The following is a 22,165-nucleotide window of genomic DNA, read 5'->3' on the forward strand; positions in this document are numbered from 1 at the left end:
CCATCTCCTTCTAAGGGGTGGGGTGATGGTTGGCGAGATGTGTAGAGACAGCTGGGATCTAGCACAGGGCTAAAGGGCATCTTGAGCTGTAAACTAGGACCACATAACAGGCTAGTTAATGGGTTAACAGGGAATATAGGATTCACAAAAACATGATGCTGGGACTAAGACCTCTTCTGGTTTCTGTAGGTATTCACACACAGATGTCATACATGCACACACACACACACACACACTCAAAAATTATATTATAAAACAGAACTTTGGGGAAGACATGATTCAGTACAAATTCCTATGTGATCCACAGTGTCCAGTCCTTGGTAAATGTAGGTCTTCAAAATCATCAGAAAGGAGTAAGAGTGAATTTCTACCTTTGTGTGGGGGTCAGGTTGAAGGAAACAATGAATGGTCTTGTTAGAGGTGGTATTTATAAATTAGTGCACAAGCTGTCTTAATGCTATAATACTGAACATTAAAAAGTATATATATATATATACATATATATACATACATGTGTGTGTGTGTTTATACAAATCACACACACATACTCGCACACACACACACACACACACACATATTTAAATTTTCAGATTCAATTGACAAGTGTTAAATTGGGTAAAAAACCCAATCTTAAAAATACAGAAATAACTCCAGTAATGAGGGTGGGTCAACCCTCATCAATAGCCCACTTATTTATTAGGTTATTATTCAGTCACTTAGAATGCTTATTTGGTAAGATTGATAAATGCTTATAAGGGAGACAAACCAGTGTTTATATTCATGTGTCCATCTGATGGCACTAATAAAAAATGAAACACTGTGAAAACACAATCTAAAGGCTGGGTGGGATTCATCCAGAGGAAGGGTAATAGTTATTTTGTGTTGTATTTAACTTCTAAACTTTGTGTAATGCATTTCACTTAATGATAGAATGCATGCCTCCTCTAGATAGCACATTAGAGCCCATCCTGTTGGCAGAGGTATGGGTGAGCCAGTCCTGAAGTTGTGAGCATGGGAGAGCTGTCCCCATTATTCATCTGTCATATGCCAGCATGGGCAGGGGAGAGATGCCCTCCCTGATCCCCCAATCCTGCCCATCAATGCTTGAGGCAGGTGGGAGAGTTGTCCCTGAGGTCATAAGAATAGCAGATCCGTCCCTGCCCTTCATCAGTTGCAGCACTCAGGAGAGTGGCCCTTATGCCACACCTGGGCAACATAGTAGATCTGGCCCTGAAGGTGTAGGTGTGGGAGAGCCCATGGAGGATGTGAAAGCACGAGAATTGGCCCCTCCCCTTCCTCATTGCTACAAGGGGTGAACTAGCCAGGGAAATGCAGGAGAACTCACCCTGGTGGTGAGTACAAGGGAGATCTGGCAGGCTGACCAACCCTGCAACTACCCAGGCCCAGAACTAGGGTTATGAGTTGGCCCACCCGGACATCCAGCCCATCTGTGATCTGCGGGAGCACATGAAGGGACCAGTCCTGCAGACCCAAAGCTGCAGGATCTCCAAGAAACAGAATAACATCAGGAAAACCAAGAGGAGTCCTAGTGAGGGCACAGCATCCGTAGTGTAAGAGAATAGCAGAAACCCAAGGCCTTGAACCAGACCAATGAGCCTTTGCATTGAACACTTGTGAGTAAAGATATAAGGATGAAAAGGTTCACTCTGTGACTCACTCGCGTCACACTGCAGCTTCCATGACCAGTCTGATTTATTCTTTTTTTTTCTCTTAAATTTCATTTTGTTTTGGGGAGGTTGCAAGGGCAGAGGGAGGACACAAAGGGATGGGGAAATGAATGGGATGGACATGCATGATGCGAAAGACACAAAGAATAAATTAAAAAAATGAAAAATAGAATGCATAAATATACAGTCCAAGTGGTTCTTATAAGGCCATGTTTTGTTCTTTTTCATTAACAAAAACAAGAAATCTTGTGTGATATTTTCATTAGAGTTAAATGCAGGGATAAAAAATCAGTGTTCACTCATATTTCATTTTAGAAAGTGTGTTCCCTAGGTATTACTCGGTGAGGATCATAAGGCTGCATGGCTTGGAGCTATGGATATGCATGCCTTTTGAGGTGGAATTCAGGCTACTCTGCTGTCACACAATGCTCTGCTCTATGTCTAGCACACAGATCTTCCTGCTCCTGAGGCCATTTTGTGTGGATCTAGTACAAATATTGTGATCCTCAAAGCTCACCTTAGCATTAGGTTGGGATTAGCAATCTGCAGAGCTAGAGTTGAGAGGTTCAAGTCCCCCAGGGTATTCTCCTGCTTGCTAATCTACAGAGTCAAAATGGCCTTCAGGCATCTGTCCACTGATTGGCCCATGAAACACCAAGCACTTGAAGGAGAAACTTACAGGACAGATAGGGGTGTTCAAGAGAGGAAGATGCAGAAGGACTCCTCCAGGGAGAAACACGGTGGAAAAGGCTGAGTTACACACAGGAAATAGACACAAGACACCAATCCAGTATGTCTAGAAAAAAGTGTGTGTATGTGTGTGTGTGTGTATGTGTTTTGAAAGGTACGATAAAAAAAGCATTTTTTAAAAATGCTTGGAAAGTTAGTAAGAACTTTGAAGTCTCCTCAAGGAGAACTTTCAGCTCCAGCAGGCAAAGGGAAGCCATTTAGGAGAGGAGTGGTCTCTGATTGTGATTGATTTATCAGGATGTTGGAATTGCCATGTGAAGGAGGGTTGGGAACAGTGGGATGAGAGGAAAAGCTTCTAGGAGGCTCTTCAGAAAGTCAATGTGATATTGAATTGAGGCAACCTCAATGCTTCATTTAATGCTGAGTCATACTGTGAGCCTTGTACTGTGCCAGCACTGGGGAGATTTGCAAAGGGGTTTTAGGCCAGACCCCTGCCTCTGAGGAATTTACATTCTAAAGGGAGACAAAAAAGAAGTGCTTGAGTCTACTTCAGGAAGGGGAATTTACATTCTAATGGGGGACCAAAGGAAGTGTTTGAGTCTACTTCAGGAAGGGAATCAACAGGCTCACCAGATATAGTGCTGTCAGGACAGAAAGCAGAGTCTGGGAGAATCTCCACTGCAGGCCATTTGCCCACAATTTGAAGCCTTTGCCTTTCTAATTCTAACTAAAACACAAAACCTATAAATACGCTGTGAAAAGTGGGCTTTCTAAGATGAATGATCTCCCACATATGCCATTTGTGAGTTCTGTTGTGAGTGAGTTCCATCACAAGCTGTAGTAGCATGGACAGGGAGAAAGAAGGCTATGGGTAGAAGAGACAACAGAGAAGCAGGTCTCATAAGACTGAGATTCAGCTTTGTTCCAGTAGTTATGTGACATAAGTTACTTCTCCATTCGAAGACTTCATTTCTTCAAAAGCAAATGGAGACTTATCATCTCCAACATTCTTTAGGCTCCTAAAATGGCCTACCTGCAGAAAAGGTATCAAATGACTCAATGTAGATCTATTAGTGTTTCATATCTAACTATATTATATTAACTTATATTCCAGAACCATTTATTCATTACTAAGTGCTTTCTCACAGATAGTTAAAAAGCCTCTTATTTCCATGTTTACAAGGCTAAATGAGTAGGGACAGGATGACCTAAGAACCACATACATCCAGCTAAAAAATAAATGTCAAAGGGATCCTAAAGTTGGACTTTATCTCCAAAGTGTTCTCCCCGCTAAATTTCCTTACCCTCACTGTTAGCCTATTCCTCTGTTCCAGTCAATTCATGTTTAAGATGGAATAATTCAAGGACAATATCAGCGAAGTGAAATGCATTCAGCACTAAGGGCTCACTAACAGGGAAGAATGGCTACATGTTACTCAGCCTAATTTGTGAGCTATCTGGGAACCTTACCTTCAGTGGGAACCCCTGCACTAGTGCTCCCCCACCCCCCAAGAGACATTGATAAATAAAGACACCAACATTAGTGCAACACTTGGACCCAGGGGAAATACAGGAAGTGGGATAGAACGGATGAGAGTGTGGTGCAAAGGATGGGGTCAGGCTGGAGGAAGTTGACTCCTTGTTGAAGAACAATGTGTAGCATTTTCTGTTTTACTCAACTTACAATGTTTCTCCCTTTACCTGGTATGATCTTATATTGATTCCAGCTAAGCTCCTGGATGCTCATGGATGAATTCTCTGGAACTTTCCCTTTAGCCTTTATTTTGTGCTTCAGGCCATCTAGCATAATTTGTAAGTCATACATTGGTCTGACTTATTTGTTCACTCTGTGTTCAGAACACAAATTCTGAATCTCTGACTACTAATAACCAAACCCCCCTCCGCAGTTAGTGATCTCATTATTTATGCCTGTCTCCCAGGGGACGCAGACATTTCTCTACAGAAGAATTTCTAGCACTCTTTACTTATCAGAAGCCCATTTGATAGCCTGAAGGTGACTACTTTGACATTGCTTGATCAAGCAACATCAGGTCATATGCCAATCAGTGGCCCCGGAACACTTCTTTATGCTTCTGGTGGCACTCTAAGATGCCTGGTCCATTACCTGGGTATCCCATCTGCTCTAGCTCTGTGTTCATTCTCCCTGGTCTGAACTTATCACACATACTGTCCCTTCACTAAATCCCAGTCTTCTATTATCTACTCTGGGAATCTCTTGCATCAAATTCATTTTCTCCTCAAAACTAAAATAAAAGTCCTCATGTTACAACTCCATCAATTGCCTAGAGATAACTGTACCTTGAATGTTTCTTGTCTGGCTGGTCCTGCTGCCACTCTTGGATCCCCCAAATAAGCACACAAAGACTTATATTAATTATAAAGCTGTTGGCCTTTGGCTAAGGTTTCTTATTCTTAATTATTAACCCATGTCTATAAAAATAAGTGTTTCCATGTGATCTTATCTTACTGGGGAATGCTGGACCTGCAACTCCTTTGCCTTCTACATCATGACTGCTCAGCATGTCCACAGAGAAGAGAGCTGTTTTCTGTTTGTTACTGTTTATATACTGATTCTGCCCAGCTACGTCACTTTCTGCCTGTCTGTATAGACCTCCAAATCTCTGTGGTTAGCTATTGGCAGTTTCTGCCCAGCTATGTCACTTCCTGGGATCAAATGATGATTCCTTTCTGGCTACACTTCCCAGAATCCTCCTTCTCTCCTAGTCCTACCTAACACCCTACCTGGCCAATCAGTGTTTTATTCGTCAACCAATAAGACAAACACATATACAGAAGAACAGTCAGCTCTTTACATAAAAGGAAGACATCCTGTAGCTGTGCCAATTTAATCTTGTCTGGGACTTCCTTCTTTGTGAATGGGATACCTTGGGGAAGTGAGGTGTTATGAACATCAGCAATTTAAATCTTGAGTGAAAAGTAATTCTTCTGCGCATTCTTTTCCCATTTCATTTTGTTCCAGATGCTGACATAATATAAATATATTGTAGACTTTTGGCTTGAGAGTCTTCATGATTCAAGAATACATGTACTGACCACCAGGTACTTCCTGAGGACCTGCTATGGGCCAGAAATTGTGTGTATTACTTATTTGATGCTTGAGATTGGAAGAAGTGGAGACAAGGTAGCTATTTATAACTCTTGGCCATTGTTCAGTAATACATGTGTGCAGAGAAACAGGATGAAACCTAGCCATGAAAGAAATTTTCAACTATGGCCGTATCCTTGTCACTTCTTTTTCTAGGAGCCATGCACCCACTAATGCCTGAAGTTTTTCTGTAGGTGATCATAATTGGTTGTTCACATCCCACATCAAGATGATGTCAGAATCACCCCTTCTGCTGGTCTGAGAGGAGAGTCCTTTTCCTAGAGGGACTACTTTTACAGTTCCTTTAGGAAGGCTACACTGTGCATATTTAATTGTACACCTTGGTTGTGACACATTTGAAGGCTCTTCATAATAGCAGATAGTTTCTTTTTTGTAGTCAGTTTTATAATAAGTTTGTTATAACTTTTTATGCTTTTTGTTATTATTTATATCAGTTCAAGGAAGAGAATCATGTGTACTCATCTTTACACATAGAGAAATTTATGAAGAAACAAACATGCATTTAATTACTTCAACTATTTAAAGAGCGATTTTATGGATATTGGCTATGATAGACACTGAATATAGTACAAGAATTTGGGATACTAACATTAGAGGTATCTATTTAAAAAATATGAGTTTCTATTATCATGCCTAACTTCAAAATATACTAGAAGGAAATGGTTGAAACACCTGCATAATATTGTATAAAAATAGTCAACTTGGCCAAAGAAATAGAATAGAGAATGTGAAAAACAAAACATGATTTTCTATAAAGGTACCAATACTAATAATAGCATTGAGTAATAGATGGTTTCTTCCATAAATGGTGCTTGGTTAACTAGATGTCTAAATGCAGAAAAATTAAACTAGACCCAAGTTTCTCACTATAGACATACATCAACTAAAATTGATTAAAATGTAAATGCAAGACCAAATCCTGAAACTGCTAGAAGGAAATATGAAAAAATATATCATTATATTGGTATGATCAGCTATTTTTTCATTTATTTTTGAAATTGTAATTCCATAATTCCCTCCATTTTCTATTTAATGACTTTTTTAAAAACAAGACCCAAAAGTACAGGTAACAAAAGAGTAAATAAATGAATTCTAATCAAACTAAAATATTTTGTACAAAAAGAAAATTAATCAATAGATACAACCTATAAAATGGGAGAAAATATTCATAAATTATTTATATGATAGGGAATTAGTATCAGAATACATAAAGGACCTAAATCTCTCAGTACAAACAATAACAAAAAACTTCATTGAAAATATGCAATGAACTTGAATTGAAACATCACTCAAAAGAAGACATACAGGTTTGAGGATGTGGCTCCATTGATAAAATACTTGCCTAGCATATACCAAGTCCTGGGGTCAGTTTCTTAGTAAGGCATAACCTGGATATGATGACACATTCTTATATTTCCAGCACTCTGAAAGTACAAATAGGGGGATCAAATGTTCAAGGTCATTGTCAGGTACATAGTAAGTCCAAGGCCAACACGAGCTATGTAAGATCCCATTGGAACAACAACACTTGTGTACATATGAGATACACACACCCACACAGATATGAAATTTGTTTAACATTACAAATCATAGGTAAATGTAAGTGAAGTGAGAATGTTCCCATAGGAAAGACAATAAGTAACTGATGCTGGAATGGATGAAGAGAAATGGAACCCTTGTATGCTGCCAATGAGAATGTGTACTGGCAACCCATTGAGCGAAATAGTATGGTGGTTCCCCAGCTAGTTAAAGCTAGGAGTACATGGGAATCCAGGCTTACTATTAGTTATTTATACAAGGGAAATAAAATCAGTGTGTTAAGAGACATCCAGACTCCCGTGTTTACTGTGATTGTTCACAGCAGACAATATAAGCAATCAGCCTAAGTGTGCACCCACAGATCATTAAAGAAAATACAGGATAGAATACCAGAAAACCACACGAGATCCTGTCATTTGCAGCAGCATGCATCAACCTGGAGGACATCTCATTAAGGGTATAAGTCTGTCACAGGAAGACAAATGCTACCCAATCTCACCGATTTGTGAAATCTAAAAAGCTGATCACATCAGAGCTCAGAGCAGAGTAGTGGTTACCAAGGGGCAGGGAGTCCAGAAGGGAGAGGATGATGGGAAACAACAGTCAATAGATGGAAACTGTAGCTATGGGGGAAGAGTAAGTTCTGCTATTCCATGCCATAGCATGAGTACAGTTGACATTGCTACAGTGGTTTTGTCAAAATTACTGTAAGGAATGATTTTGTATGTTTCTATTGTAAGGAAATGAAAATGTTCAAAATTATGGATATACGAAATATCTTGGTTTGATGTTTATATTAATGTATATATTAATCAAAATACCCCAATGTAGCTCATATGTATTCACAATCATGTGCCAGTTAAAATCAAAACAGTCTTAGAAAAATAGTGTTCTGATTTGCTACTCTTATGAATTTTAAAGTTCAACTTCCTTTGTGACAGTACTGGGCACTAAACATTCAAAATTATATATGTCTAGACAAGAACCCTACCACTGAGTTACATGATCAGGCTTATTTTCATTATGAGACAGAGTCACACTGAGTTTCCCAGGTTGTCCTTGAAACCACTCTTTAGCCCAGGCAGGTCTTAATCACAGGGTTGTCCTGCCTTAGCTACCCAAGCAGCTCAGTAGCTGGGATTATAGGTCTATGTCAGCAGACATTGTCAAGCTCACCCTTTGGTCACAGTCAGCATTTCTGTAACTCAAACATGAGCTTTTCCAAGCTTGAGAGACAGACTGAGATCAGTAGGGCCACTAGCACTTAGCTGTTCACTCTGCTGTGTGACCATTCTAGGCCTGGGGTCCTCTGAGGCTAAATCAGAAGAAGGAGCCAGCACAGTGGAGTAACAGGGTACCAGTACCCATCTTCTGAGTCTCATTCTGTGATTCCCCATGCTTCTGCAATGTGCCTGGAAAAACCAATTGTTAAGGTATCATCTTAAAAAGATGCAGGAAGTTAGAGAGCAGTCTGGTGAAATGGAATAGAAGAAAGGTCTCTCTGGTATCATACACAGGGGGTTAATTTTATTAAGAGTCTTATGTTACAGTTTAACTGGTAGGAAATAGAAAGACTATAAATGGATGGTACCCAGGACACTTAAAAAGTTGTGAAAAGATTTAAGATGGAGATGGGCAAATGATGAGGAGGATGTGGGTATATCTTGGGCTGAAAAACATCTTCAGATTAAAAGTTTAATTCTTTCTTGAAATAACATAGAAATATAAATGTAATTGTGTACCCTATGAAACAGAAAATTCCACATTATGACAGCTCATGACTATCTGTATCAGTGAGGGGTCAACCAGAGACACAGAAACAAACACTATTAGACTAGTTATATGAGTTTGTGTGTGTGTGTGCATGTGTGTATGTGTCCATGTGCATGCATGTGTGTTTGTATGTATGTCCTAGTGACTAGCTTTGCTTTTCATGTAGGTGAACATATAATGCATGTAAATATATATTTAATGAATGCATATGTGCTATTTATTTAGCCAAGTTGATGCAGTTGTGGTCTCACATCTGGCGCTAGAGCTCAAAGTCTTCTCAATAGGCATTATGAAGGGAGATGGATACAATGGAGAGGTCAGAAACAGCAGAGGATGCTGGAGAATGAGCAGAAGCTTCTGGTAACTTACTGGAACCTTGGTGTTGATGGCCTCTCAGCTTTCTAGTGTGGGTGACATTAGGTACAGTGAGGTGTTTGGTTCTTGAGCATCTTCCAAAGGCTCATATCCTAAAATCTTGGTCCTTATGCTAGAGCTAGTGAGAAGTGGGGAACATTTAAGGGGTGGGGCCTTATGAGATGCTCTGGGTTGTTAGAAGAAAGGCCCTTAAAGTTGCTTGTGCAACCTTGGCTTCTTCCTCTTCTCCTTTGCATTTGGGCAATCAGATATACATCTTTTCCCTCTCATGTTCCTGTCACAATGTGCTGCCTCACCACTGGACCAAAGCAAGATGGCTGACCAGCCATGGCCTGGGACCTTCACATTGTGCACTGAGGCAAACCTTCTCTTTAAGCAAGTTGATTATCTTAGGTACAAGCTGACTGAGCAGCACATGGAAGGGGTTGGGGAAACTGGGAAGGGACAAGGGGACAATAGCAGCTGCAGGTCCCAGTGCTGCTTTAGGCCAAGTGACTGAGCTCTGGCTAACAACAGTCTAGAGCAAAAGGGCTAGACTTCTTTATCTCCAAATCTTCCAAGTCACCCTGTGGCCATCTAGCTGGAAATATACTAGAGATTATGTTACATGTAGCATTCTTCAATCAAGCCATGCTGGCATATTATGAAACTCCCATACTTTCAGGGAAGGACACAGCAACTGGGTGAGAGTTGACTTAACTCAAACCCCAGAAATATGATTGCCCAGAATCCCAGTCACTCTAGCAAGGGAGAGTTTTCAGGACACTCACACATCAGGTCCCCTCAGTGCTTTTGTTCCTCCGTCTTTTCATTTTCTAGGACCAGCTACAACATAAGAAAATGTCTCCACAGCATCTTCTTTGTTACCAAACAATCAATATATTTGCATTTTAAATGTTTTAATAGAAATGCATCATTATAAGCAACAATAGGAGCTAACAATAGCTCCTATTAAGAGTACATGATGTGCCAGGCCCCTTCACGTGCATTATCTTGTTGGATTCTTGCAACAGTCTTGAATGGAAAGTATCTGTCTCCTGATATCAAAGTTGAATTTGAAAGAGATTGACTTGCTCAATGTCAAATAACTGTTATGGGTTGGAGCAGATATCTGAATCCCAGACATTTAGTTTCAGAAGGCAATTCCATCACCACCATCAAACATAACAGATAAAGGGAACTGCCACATGATTAGGAATCCTCTTTAAACATTTACAGCAGAGCTGCCTGCTATCTAGGATCTCCCGCTCCCTTTTAAGTTGGCAAAGTGTGACTCTGTGTCAAAAAAGAGGGAAGCACAGATGTACAGAGGGAGTCTGGGAAGATAAAAAGAAACAAGGAGGTAGATAGGAGACACCAAAGGGATCGATTAAAGGAGAGGAAAGAACGGAAGGCAGGAGAGCAGGGAAAATATTTCCTGTCTTGGAAAGGAAGATGGATAAGAGGTTAAGAGCACTAGTTACTCTTACGGAGGGCCTAATTCAGTTTATGACTCATGATAGAAAGCTCACAACTACCTGCATCTCTAGTCCCAGGACATCTGACACCACCTTTTGGCCTACACAGATACTTCATGAACGTATGTGGTATACACACTTCACATAGACACACATACATACATGTAAATAAGAAAAATATATGTCCTGCTTTTGGTATTATTTACTTACCAAGCAGGGAGGCATAATGTCTCACCTCTGATGTCTGTAAATGAATATAAATCTGGCAAAAATCCAACTAATATGATAAACAAATAGTCAACTGAAAGCCATGACAATGGAAGACTTTCAAAGGGAATTGACCCAAAACTAAAATTAACACCAAGAAATTGGAACATTGGCTTTAGTATTATTCATCATGTATCTGGCCTTTCTCAGGTACCACCAGGGGTGGCAAACAGGACAGGCACACAGTCTATTATGGAAGCCTTTGACCATCACTGCGTGCATGCTGGTGCACAAAGCTCCAGTTAGTGACAGGCCTCTTGCTTGTGGCCCATTGCTGCCGTGAGCCTGTAACCTTCTGTAGGATATCGGCTTTGAATTGTTTCTCATCCAGCACAGGGCTGCTTCCTCTGAGGTCTAGCTCAAATCAAATCTCCATGCCCCTTTCGGCACACTTCCATGCATTGCTGCCCTGGACTTGTTCCCATCTGTTACCCTGGTGGTCAATTGTTTACCTCACTGAGCTTTGAGTGCATGAATTGTATCCTGGGTATTTCTAGATTGCCTTACTGCCATTGCAAGTGCCTGGATTGCCTTCCTTTCAGAGGATGCTCAGTGCTCCCCTGTCCCTTGCAGCCCTACAGATAAGTACTCTACTGCCATTTCTTCCCAGGAATGAGCAACCTTTGAAAGATCCTCTCCACAACCTTTGGGGGTCACCATACTTCATAGCACAGAACTTTCTCACCCTTGATTCATCTCTGCTTCAAAGCTCGTAGCTTTGAGGGCTCATAGCGGCTGGAGATATGGTACTCTCCAAGCTCAGCCCTAGATGTGGATATCCAGGGCTCCACCCTGATTCAAAGTCAGGCTTCATACAGGCCCAAAGAAGTGCACAGGGCAACCTCTGTTCCTGCTACATCAGTTTGTCTGTTCATCATTACCTACTGAATAAACAAAGACAGCACTGATAATAAGCTCTTTGGCCTTGACCCTAGAAGGGAAAGCTGCCTCAATGTTGAAAAGTTAAGACTTCAAAACAGGGTATTAGGGACACATGTGATATAGCCATCCTTCAAAGCTATTTTGGGGTATATTAATCTTCTCTGAAATCACAGGCGATAGATACTATTCTTCCCTTTTTATAAGCGACCCAACAGAAGATGGAAGGACTAGGCTGACCCATAGGGGCTACAGTCACTTAGTGACAAAATCTAAAATTATACTGACTTTCTCAGCATCCACAGGGCCCACCGCCGGAAAGGCTATACCATCTGGGCTCACTGATAGTAACTTTGTGGTCGTTACGTAGGGCTGTTTTTCAACTTCTGTCTATAGCTTCAAAGCTTCTGAGAGATTTATTAGACAAGCAACCTAGAAAATCAACTGTTCCCCAGCCTTCCTTAGACAACCTTAATTTGTCTTTCCAAACTCACCCCACCTTAGAGAATAGCTCTGTGGATGAAAAAGCAGCAATAAAAGACCAAATTCTGGCTAGTTTTGGGTGGTCACCTCTTCCACCCATTGTGGTGAATTATAGGCCTGCCCCAGTTCTGGAAGCTGCAGAGTTGTAAGCTCATCTGAGCACCCTGGGCAGCCTACAGGGTGAGGGTTCTCTGGCTACAACAGCATTTCTCATTTAACTTCTCTCATTAGAGGAGGTTGGAGCACAAGTCTGCTGAACACGTCACTAAGTCATGAAGGATACGTACAAATTGACAGTGAGGAATCCCAGCCCCCTCCTTCTTGACTGTAGAAACTCAAAAGGAAAAGGTTCTCAGCATCTTTGCTGGGTCACTTAAATGGCTAGTGGCATTTGAGTCCCTTGGAGTAATTAATTTCTTCTGTCTTCAGCGGCTCCTCATATTTTAAATGATTTTTTTCACAAGTCTCACATTCTTTGGCCGCCCAGTTCCCTCTCCAATCTCTTATTCCCCAAGGTCCCATAGTAAATAGCTCCTGCTTGTATTTGTCTTGCAAACTCACATAAACTGGAAATGATAAATATATTATCTGGGTTTTTTAACGGACCATTGTTTAATTTTCTATGCTTGTCTGGCTGGGGAGGAGATGAATATTACCTTGTGGAGAATAAGACTTCTATTCCAGCTAAAGGGGGATGGCTGGGGGATAATCTATGGCAGCAAAGCAACACTCTGCTCATGCTAATAGGCAGAGCAGCTAATTAAAAGTGTTGGGTGGAACATCCATCCACCAGTCTGTGATTCATTCAGCACCATCCCCAGTAAACAAGAACTAGATATGAGAATGGATGCTTCTAATTTGTCAAAGGAATGAGCGTTTTCAATTGTACCTTCCTGGCTCCTGCATGAGGTACATAATTCAGTGTTGCCATCATTTAAAAGTTTAGGAACTCAAAATAATAGTACTTGTCTTTTCGGCTCATAAATCCTCAAGTCTGTTACTTAGGTAGGAGCATTTATCTTACCTACGGTTTAACTCTGTGCTCTACAATAAACAATGCTTTCTTCCTTTGGCAAATGTACTGAAATGGCTGACATTTGAGAGAAAACAGAGCACATTGTCGTTTTTTTAAGCGAGACCAGTCTGAGAGTATCTATTAGAAGCTGATACATCCAGACAGGCTCCTGATACAATTCCTAGGTACATAAAGAAGGGAAGAAGAAGAATCAATACTTCTTCAAGTACAAACAGACCGAACCAAAGGAAAGCCACTTGCCATGACAACTTCCAAAGACTCCATGAGCCTTCTAACATGTTTTAAGAACAACAAGACACATGCATGCCATCATTAATTCATGAGAACCCAGATACATTTATGAGCAACTTTCTCCAAGAGAAAGATTTTCCTTCCATCATCCACCCAGACTCAAATCTTTACCTTTCGTTGTGCAAAAGAGTCCTTCAATCATGAAGACTTAGAGCCTCGGTTCACCACCATGTCTTGCTGAATGCTGAAAACAAAGAAAGCATGATAATAAAAAAATTTAAGCATGAATTATTGAATGTTCTCTCCCCGCAATATCTACCATCCTCCTTTCACACACAGGCCCAGAGAATCAGACAATGAAAATATAAATATGCCACTACCACTGTCACCAACCACAACCCAACAGCCATTATTGCTAGGCTGGGCAGACAAAGCATGCCTGCTAAGAGGGGGGTCAGGACGTTTGCTTATCTTTCTGAAACACATGGTCACACCCTTTAATCCACAAGTCCCCTGGACTTCTGGATTTGTTCTTTGGGAAACAATCTTGAATGCAGACCCATATTTATATGCAGAAATGTTTAGCATTGGTATTTGTAAAAAGGGAATAGTCAAGGAAAGCATGATGTCATGAATACTGGGACTTATGCAAGGCATGACATTATGTGCATATAAACATAAGATTAAAAATTATAAAATATCAAGAATGTGTTTTGTATGATATAACAAAATTGTTGATAAAATTTGAACTCACATGTGGAAAAGTTTAAAATTTAACTGTGTTAAAATTGTAGGTTTTTCTCTTATTTCTTTATATTTTCCAGAATTTCTAACAAAGATCTTATATTTTTGTCTAGACAGAAATAAACATTTTTCTGCCTCTTGCATCACAATTTCCATGTACTTCTTCCTACACCTCCTTATTTAGCTAAGAATTCCCTGCTCTGTGATTCCCTGGAGATCAGCATTCTGAAGGTGTCACCTGGCACGGAGTTACCCATTTTCCTCCCTACCTCCCACTAGTCACGGCTTCCCTGATGAAGTCATCATTCATCATTGACCTTTGCTTCCTGTGAGCCTAAACCAGAGACTGAGCTGTCACTCAATCAACCGTTGCTGCATAAAGAAATGACTGACTGAGTGATTGGATAAACACTTCATCAATGGAAAGCCATTCAGTCAGGATAATCATGATCATCACGGGAACTTCCACTGTGTTCACAAAAGGAGATAGCAAGCAGGGAAGCAGCAGGTTTCACAGACAACAGGAAGATGGAAGGAGAAGAATTTATAGTTTAAAATGACGAAGTCCCAAATGTAATAATGGACTACCACAGCCTAGTGATCTTTCAGTGTATTCCAAGACCAAGAATCTCTTTACGGCAAGAATATGTACTTATTAATACTCCATTACAACAATTCCATCCCTTTACATATCTGTGGTTACAAATACATAAACTAGGTATTTGTTATTAGTTTTCATCAGCAATGGTTGGTTGACTCCCTGCCCAAAGGGATAGATTATAGTTGTGTTTCATTGAAATACAATTGAGTCTATTCATAAAACTACTTAAATATACACAGGATTTTAATTTGTGGTTATATTTCTCCAGAGAAAGACCTGGTAATTTGGGTAAACTCTGGAAAATGATTGGGCCTTTATAATGCTTAGTTTTCTTATAAATAAAATGGGTTTGTCTTCATGAGTTTATTGTAAAAACAGATAATATGACAGAAAATATGACTTCCAAAAATGACTTCAGGCTTATCTCTTTTTTACATCAATACCTGGTACTACAGAACACATGCCCACCTTTGGCTTCAGTATGCTCCAAGATGTATGCCAAGCACCAAAATTGCATTTCACATTCTTAATATTTAGTATGAAGGGCTCTCACTTTTCCACTTAATTCATATTTTTGTGAATTTCTGTGAAATTGGTAATATTGTATTTTATTTTACTTCTGATTTTAGCAAAATCGCCTTTTGTTATCTAGCTGAAGGTTTATATGTGTTGTTGAGTTTTTGAAGAGTCAACCGTCTGTATTATTGACTTTTCTCTTTCTCTCTCTCATTGTTGTCTTTGTTTAGGATTCATTGTCCGTTTTAAAGATGAGAAGACTGATGCTCAAGTGGCAACACCAGTAATGTGTGAGTCAAGATTCAAACTCAGCATATCTAGTTCTAAAGCCTTATCCCCTCTTACTGTGGTGATCCCCAGCAAACTTCAGCCTACAGGCTTACCAAAGGCACCTCAGCAAACTTCTGCTTACAGTCTTATCATGTCATGCTGCATTCCTGGGTAGAATATGGCTTGAACTCTCTTCCATCCAAGTTCCCCCGAAGAGCTCTCCTCTTTGTTTTCTTGTTTCCAGTCGCAAAGTTGAATAGAGATGTGATTATTACAGAAAGGCATGTAGTGCCACCAGCCTGGCTGTATTTGATCACTCTACCATCTCATCTATGCTCCAGGTCCACTCTGTCATCTCACCTATGCTCCAGATCTTTCTCTTTTAAGACTGACCATTATAGATGTAAGCAAACTCAGCCATGAATGCTTTCTCAGTACCACAGAGACAACTTCTATCCTAAATCATGATGCCTGCATTCAACCTTTAATATACATTTGTGTCCATAACAATGCTACCAGTGCTGAATGTTTCAAAACTTTGTGTGAATGGTATTCAAACTGCAGGTGCCCATCAGGATCCTGTTTGTTTTGTCCATTATTATTGTGCCAACACAAATGGATAAGAGACACTGTATGTACTTCTAAGATACATAGGTATGAGAGAAAATTCAACCCTGGCTTTGCCAAGGCAGAGAGAAAATGGATCTTCAAAATTACCAAGCTTTGTAGAGTGCTCCATAAAATGATGGCTGTGTTTATATTAATCCAGAATTATTTCACATTTTCATGTCTCCATACTTTTTAAGTTGTCCAATCTTTTTATAATGTATTTTAATATTTATTTGTTTTAATTATGTGTTGTTGTGTGGCTAGCATATGGGTATGTGGACATGACTGCTGTAGGGATCTCGTAGCATCAGAGATGGAGGCATCAGATGCTCTGGAACTGGAGTTACACATGGTTGTTAGTGTCTGTTTGACTGCTGGGACTCAAACCTGGGTCCGCTACAAGAACAGCATGGATTCTTGATCACTGAGCCATCTCTCCAGTACAAGTTTTCCAATCGCATAAATGCAAAGTGCATCATGGTATTTTTATTAGCACTTCTATAACTATTGGTGTTTTAGATTTCCTCATACTTTATTGGCCATTTACATTTTTCCTTTTGCCATTTGCTGTTCTTCCACCCCCCTCCCCCAGTTTTCAATGGACTTTTTATAGGAGGGAGACAAGATGAAGCAAGTAAGAAAGTCAAATGCCTAGTCTGTCAGTCAGTTGGGGACTGAAAAGCCAGAGAAGGGCATAAACAGTGCTGGGACTGGGCATGACCTCAGGTGTAGACAGGACATTTAGCAGTCACTAGAAAAGTCTTAAAGTTTGTGTGAGCACAGGGGCTAGGAAGAACTCTCGAAGTACAGAAGATGCACAATGAATGGAAAGTGATAACATCTGACTGAGGGATATGGAGGGACAGAGCAGTTTGTAATGATTACCTCTAGTCCTATTCATATGCTTTGATTAACAGACCTCAGGTAAATGTGTTATTTACAAAATTTACAATTGTTTTCTAGTCTCAACTTTGACTTTCTACATTGTTTATAGCCACATACAATTCTAAAAAATAATTATTTTTATTTTCTGTGTATGAGTGCTTTGCCTGCATGTGTGTCAGAGGCCAGAAAGCCACGTTGGATCCCTTGGAACTGGAGTTGCAGATGGTTATGAGTTGTTATGTAAGAACTGTGGACAAAACCTGGGTCTTCTACAAGAAGTGACTGAACCATCATCAACCACGGAACCATATCTCCTGCACGGAAACACACAACTTTTCAGAATCCTTTTTACATGAAATATATACAAACGTTTTCTTTAAGGTCTTTGTCTGTTGTATGTAATAAATCCTCAATTTTGAATTATCTATGTGTAGATCTATGTATAGACTTCTAGTTCATTTTAAATAGTATACTGTAATGCCTTTAATAATGCCAGTATTCTACCACTTTTTTGCATAAAATATGTATTATCCAGGTAACATTTAGTTTTGGGTTCATTATTTCAACACTGATTTGTAATGATTTATCTATCAATACAAAGTCCTCAACTCTTCAGAGTCTATTTTTTCTCAACATCTCATTGTGCTGATTTTATTTCCTATCCTCATGTAAATGTCCCTAACACTTCAATGACAGATTTTATCCTGAGTTTTCATAGCCAATAGGGTCTATCTGTCCACCACTGGATCCTCCCATCCACTTACTCATCATTTTTCATTCCTATACATGTTGGCAGTCGGTCAAACATTGCTTTGATCATGAGAACTTAATAGAAAACTAGCTAGGCAATCAAAATGGACACAAACTACCAAGCAATCAAGTATAGTTCTGTTCTGGTGGCTCCCTATTCTGGTTTTCCTTCATTCTGCCTTGCCCTTTACTGTGGTCTTATTCATGATGTAGGCCTTAGACCAGAATGACACTGCAGTTAGTCAGTTGGGAGAATCTGGAATGTAGTAGTCCAACTTTTGTTTGTGCCCCATGTTGGATGCCATCTGTAGTAACCCACTTTGGGGGGCTTCAGTTGAATCCAGCCAACTTGCCTGGTTTATACCTGAGAAGCATGGATTAAAGGTAATGGCAGGTAAAGATACTAAGAAAAATAAAGAGACACAAAATAGAATCGGGAGGGTATTCCAACGAATACTGGATGCTACAAGTGTATTCTTCAACATTTTAATATACCCAACCCAAAAGGGAAAAGGGCAAGAGATTTCTTCATCATGATACAAGGAACAAATAGACTTACTTCCTTAATTTTTCAAACATTCAGTAAACTAAATCTCTTGTTATATGACCTTGAGGTTTAAGAGTAACCACACCTTAGACCATGTCTCTTGTTATTTAGATTAGACATTCATGCCTTAGACCAAACATCCTTCAGTAGCCATGCCTTAGACTTTTAGGTCTTAAGACTTTAACAATGGAAGACTAAGGGTAGTTTTAATCTCTGATATTAAGTCAAGATGAAGTGAAGCTATTTTTATGGGCCCTGACACTAGAATCATGGAAAAGTTTCTGTTCTAGACAGGTTGGAATAATCTAATGGTTCTCTGCAGAATTCAATGCAAGTGTTTTCCAATCTATCTGTAGATGTCATATGGTAAAGATTAAGTAAGCATTATCCTTGCTATCTATTCATGGTGGAAAATATTCAGTGGAGAGGCAGCGTAGATGGCTAATGAATGAATGTTTGCTTCTAAGCATAAGGACCTGAATTTGAACCCCTGGCACCTAATGTAGGGTGTGGCAGAATGCATCTGTAACCCCAGTACTGTAAGGGCAGAGACAGAAGGATGCCTGCAACTCATTGGCCAAGCATCCTGTAAACCAGTGTGCTTCAGGTTCAGCAAGCGACTTTTTCAAAAACTAATGTCGAGAGCAACTGAGAAAGACACCTGGCATCAACCCCTTGCCTCCTCTCCTACACACATACACATACACACTCATACACATACATATGCACATACCTACAGGCACACACCTATAAGTACACACACATACACACACAGACACACAGACACACACGCACACACACACACGCACACACACTCATACATCCACACAAAGCTATGTCAGTGGAGATTGGCTATTTGATTATTTGTCTCACCTGGTTTTCACCTCTTTGGTAATTGTCACAACTCTGGAAGAATGTTAATTTTTTTATTAATACAATGAGGTTTGTATAACCCTGGACACATCATTTTCCATTTTTAAACTTTAGTTAGTTCATTCTAAATGCAGAATCATTGTGGCAATAAGCACTATAATGAAAGACCTTGATACAGTGACTTCCGTATGATAGGTAAAGATGAAATGACAAGTCACATAATTAGGTTTATTATACAAATTATAATTATAGATATTTGCCAAGGATTTCTAAGACACACTCATGCCCCAGCATCTGACTGGATCTAGAACCACAGCAGTAACATAGTCATTCTATGTCTGAGCTGCATAGAGGTGAGCATCAAGTCTGTGATCACAGGTCCAGCTATGACCCCAGTACTTTAACACTGTTAATACACAGGGACCAACTGTATTTGAACAGTATAGACAAATCAGGAACATTTCACATGAATAGCTCTTAAAATTCTATATCCAGTTCAATGGGGTAACGGAGTTGGCATGTGCACTAATTTTACCTAGAGTTCCTAGTATGTATGCGTCCGATCATAGAGGAGGTGCAAACAGTAAGACCCTTAGAGGAACCAATCACAGCATCAGGTTTCTTCACTGAAGCCCACAAGGCTTCTTAGATTTCATGAGTGTGATTGCAACCCACCACTATCCAATTTGCTAGTGCTCCAATGGGGCTGTAGTAAGAGACCTGGAATTTAACCAACAAAACCACATGCTGCTCTAATCCACAGTGACAGTGCAGCAGCTGCCAGAATGGGGACTGTATTTGTGTCTCCAGGCAGCCAGTGATCAAGTAAAAATATTGTTAAGATATGAGGACACTGTAGGACTTTGACTTCTACTGTAGCTGAGTGTGGTTATGTGTGTTGCAAGCATTAACAGGAAAGATGCTTAAGCCAAATGTTGTATATTGGAGACCTGTTTATTCCGTTGAAATAATTCTGTGGTAGATAAGAATACTAGTAAAGGTTATCTTTACTTATTATGTAAGAGAGTTGGTGAGTAAACTGAAATTCATAGGCCTCAGGTCTCCATGTAGTTTTGAAGCATTGATCAATCTTTCTACTTATTCATACCATCACCCATCTATCAGTGTATCCATTTATTTATCCTTTCATTCAATAGATGTTTATGAACCCCTATTACATTCCTCACACAGTATTAAACACTCATTTTTAATTTTTTTTTACATTTTTATTTTTTATTGTATGTCTGTGTGTGACTGTGCTGCCTACATGCATGTCTGTGTGCATCATGCAAGCCTGGCCAGAGAGGGTGTCAGATACAATGGAACTGGAATTGCAGATGATTTTGAGCAATTCTATAGGTGCTGGGAATTGGAGAAATTGCTCAGTGGTTAAGAGTACTGGCTGCTCTTCCAGAAGTACCAGGTTCAGTTCCCAGTTTTAGACACTTCTAACTCCTGGTGTTCACAGTCAAGTGAGGACAGAGTCACAGTGAAAGGACAGAGCTAAGAACTGGTTACATCATGAGGACTTGGGTGATGTTACCCAGGAAGAGAGTTCACTTCAAAGCCAATTTTACCAAAGCAAATGAACACATCTTTGGTCTACTGCCGTATTATTTCAATGACTACTCTTCTAGCATTTCTCCTTCTCTTGGCCTACAACTTGCAGCATCCCAATGTCTTTGCTCTTTACCTTTGTCTCTCTTCATCTTGGACTATGAATCTATTTGGCTCTGACCTTCAATACGTCTATCCTCAAGCTTTCCCCATTCTCCAGAAATCCTCTTTCTACATGCTCATCTCTGTTCTCTGGAGGCTCCAGGCACATTCCTGAGAGCTATGTGAAGCAGCCTGTCTGCTGAAGGAATTCTGAAAGGCTCTTGAGAAAAAAAATCCCTTTGACCCATGACCTAACATCTCTAGATGCCCCTGGAGCCACAAATCCCAAACAGGGCTGCCTGCCATTTGTGTCTCATGGCGACAATTAAGAGCAGCAGAGCAGAAGGTGGATCTGCTGACACCACAGCTCGACAAGCTTACACAGAGGCTATAAAACACCCTTGGTGGAGCACACCAGTAAATTGTCCCACTAATTAGTTTATTATTTCATTTGAGAGATCAAATACATAAATAAAATTAATAAACCCTGCAGAATAAGCGAAGCCCCAGAAAGAAAAGTATTTCTCAGGTCATTGCCTCGCATGCAGACATTACATGCTAGAATAATGTTAACACAAGGAAAGCTGATCGCGTTGCTTTATAGACCAGAACATACCAGCTGCAGCTGGAGATTGGGGCTGGTGAGCCTCAGATGGGTCAGAAGCATGGTTGGTATTTGCTACTTGGTCATTACTGGTGGTGTGACCTTGAAGAAGTCAGTTTCCTCCCTCATCCTACCAGTGATTGTTTATTCATGAGTAAAAAAAATGATGGTTGTATTGTGCCAGATGTTTGCTCCAGCCATGAGACTTCCTGATCATGAGAATTAAGTAAACACCAAAGATGGTTTATTACAGACTGTCACTAAAGAATGCATAATGAAAACGAAATGGACTCTGAAAACCCGTTAGACTATTGCAGAATGGAAATGACTTCAGAGAGACCCTAGGTAACATGTAACCCAAACCCACCTTGTACTGAAGAGAAAATGGGGAAAGTTTGCCTTTGTTAAAGGCTTGTTATATGCTAAGACCATGTTTAGGACAGTCACAGATCAATCATGAGAAGCAAGGGTAGAGTGAACTAAGAAGTGTCAGATTTATATAAAACTCAGCTTTCTAACTCCCCAATCAAAGACTTTCTGT

At 40.1% G+C, this 22,165-nt stretch overlaps 1 protein-coding gene across 11 annotated transcripts in view; it reads right to left on the reverse strand.

Moving 5' to 3' along the window:
• Dab1 (DAB adaptor protein 1) overlaps positions 1-22,165 on the reverse strand; it is a 1,089,646-nt gene that overhangs the window by 539,467 nt on the left and 528,014 nt on the right. For all 11 annotated transcript variants that reach the window (XM_013114992.3, XM_021228422.2, XM_021228419.2 and 8 more), the window contains exon 2: positions 13,738-13,810. The gene's annotated coding sequence lies outside the window, so the exon portion shown is untranslated. The remainder of the gene's footprint in view (positions 1-13,737; positions 13,811-22,165) is intronic.

This window comes from Mesocricetus auratus, unplaced genomic scaffold (genome assembly GCF_017639785.1).
Source record: "Mesocricetus auratus isolate SY011 unplaced genomic scaffold, BCM_Maur_2.0 Super-Scaffold_100014, whole genome shotgun sequence".
NCBI classification, from domain to species: Eukaryota; Metazoa; Chordata; class Mammalia; order Rodentia; family Cricetidae; genus Mesocricetus; species Mesocricetus auratus.